Raw genomic sequence first — 2,418 nt, forward strand, 5'->3', positions numbered from 1 at the left:
TGAATCTTTTATTCATGCATAATTTTGCTACATCATGCATTAGTTATTTAGAAAACATTAGCTTGCTGAGTTATGAAGCTTTTTCAAATATTGACATACTATATTTCATTATGCAATATCAAAAATCACATTAACTAATGTTACCCCCAATATCAATAGGGAATGTAAGTGCTGTTAAGCTATTTAGGTCATGTTTTAAAGAATCTGAATGCTGACTTGAAAGCAACAAATAGTATTAATTGTTTTATATAACAGACTTATCATTTTTGAAAAAAAGAAAACCTTTGTCATATAACAAAGTCTGAGTAAACATAGTTTGTCAGTCATTCTTTTGGTAAAAGTGGTGTTTCATGGAAAAGGAGGCTGGTTAAGCTTGCAACTGAAACAAGTGCACAGATGGTGATTTTGTTTTAAGACCACCATCATCTGTAGCAGAAGTGCTCAGGATATTAAAATGGCTTGTATTCAAGGGTCAATATTTAATAAAATGAATCATTTTTACTGTTTCATCAGGGACATTACTAAGGGAAATTAGCATTTACCTTTACATTGCGCAAAATGGTGAGGAATACAGTGACTAATGGCGCAGTTTGATGCCACAAGCTTGATTCAAGCTAAGGTGCCAGCAGTGTTACCACCATTACTTCTTGTACTATGGCCCAAATATTCACATAGTGAAAAAGGCAAAAGACTTTTTTTTTTTTCCAACAAATTCCCCAAAAAGAAATCTCCAGGTCCAGGCAGTGTCACTGCAGAATTCTACCAAATACTTATTTATTTATTTATTTTTCTTATGATTATAATTTATTTATATTACAAGCAAGCTTCTTTTCTGCGCCTTGGCAAATTGTTAATACACCTTTCTGAGTTTGGATTCATTTCCAGCATCTTATCCTTTGTTTGTTTGTTTTTTCCTTTTTTTTTCCATTTATTTATTTTACTGCATTTTAGGTTTTGGGGTACATATGAAGAACATGCAAGATTGTTGCATAGGTACACATGTGGCAGTGTGATTTGCTGCCTTCCTCCCCATCACCTACATCTGGCATCTCTCCCCTTGCTATCTCTCCCCAACTCCCCACCCCCCACCGTCCCTCCCATATTTTCCCCCAACTGACCCCAGTGTGTAGTGCTCCCCTCTCTGTGTCCATGTGTTTATATTTCCATAGGTTATTGGGAAATAGATGGTGTTTTGTTACATGAGTAAGTTCTTTAGTGATGAGTTGTGAGATTTTGGTGCATCCGTTACCCAGGCAGTATACACTGCACCCTATTTCTAATTTTTTATCCCTTACTCCTTTCCCACCCTTTCCCCCGAATCTGGAAAGTCCATTGTGTCATTCTTTTTTTTAATCATAAAGTTTAATTATGGTTCAGAAAAAATTGAGCAAATAACTTTCTCTGAAAAAATATATTGACTCTGTATAGACCACAATTATTGGGGTAGGGGATGGCTGGTAGGTTAAATTACCTTATTTTCTATTCTAAAAATGATATTAATAGAAAGTCCTGTTTCCAGTCTGAGTATAAAGATACATGTGCCCAAAATGGCTGAAAATAAATACAACAGGAAATGCAAAAGCTGTAAAGCTAAAGGCATGCAAGAGAAAATCTCAGAAATACCCAAGTGGCAGCAAGGAACATTTGGCTGGAATTTGAAGTTCTTTCAGTCATCTTTGTCTTTTGCTCCATGTTTCAGGATGCGTGTGAACTCGATGTAACTGAAATTCCCCTTTTTGTCAATAGGTGCTTCTCTGTACAGATCATCCACTTCCTCATCCATAAATTGATCCCCCATGGTTGTCAGCAGCTCTTTCAGGTAATCTTCCTGAATGGTGCCAGTTGCTTCTTAATCAAAGCAAGCAAAAGCATTTATGATGACATCTTCAGGATCTGTGCCACCTAACTTCTCACCAAAAACGATGAGGAACATGCTGAAATTGATGGGGCCTGGAGCCTCATTCATCATGGTATCCAGAAACTCATCAGTTGGATTCTTCCCCAATGAAGCAAGCATGGTGTGCAAATTTTCCTTGTCAACTAAACCATCTCTGTTCTGATCAGTCATGTTGAAGGCCTCTTTGAACTCCTGAATCTGTGACTGGTCAAACATAGCAAGCACATTGGATGTTGTGTGCTGAGGGTGCTTCTTGGTGGTCTTGGTCTTTGCTATTTGCTTGAAATGGTGGTGGTTAAATCCTGGCACAGCTACAAGAATCTGAGCACCTCAGCAAGTCCCTCGCTGCAGCTATCCCATTGTGTCATTCTTATGCCTTTACATCCTCATAGCTTAGCTCCCACTTATGCAATGAGAACATACAGTGTTTGGTTTTTCCATTCCTAAGTTACTTCGCTTAGAATAATAGTCTCCAATCTCATCAGGTTTCTGCAAATGCTATTAATCCATTCCTTTTTATG

General features: G+C 37.6%; 1 pseudogene across 1 annotated transcript in view; it reads right to left on the reverse strand.

The window, feature by feature from the left end:
* Positions 1 to 1,348: 1,348 nt before the first annotated feature.
* The window catches only part of LOC108295855, a 3,969-nt pseudogene continuing 2,899 nt past the window's right edge, over positions 1,349 to 2,418 (reverse strand). The window contains exon 2 of the transcript XR_001821616.2: positions 1,349 to 2,208. The product of XR_001821616.2 is annotated as a myosin regulatory light polypeptide 9-like (transcript). The remainder of the gene's footprint in view (positions 2,209 to 2,418) is intronic.

This window comes from Cebus imitator, unplaced genomic scaffold, assembly GCF_001604975.1.
Source record: "Cebus imitator isolate Cc_AM_T3 unplaced genomic scaffold, Cebus_imitator-1.0 Scaffold662, whole genome shotgun sequence".
In the NCBI taxonomy this organism is placed as follows: Eukaryota; Metazoa; Chordata; class Mammalia; order Primates; family Cebidae; genus Cebus; species Cebus imitator.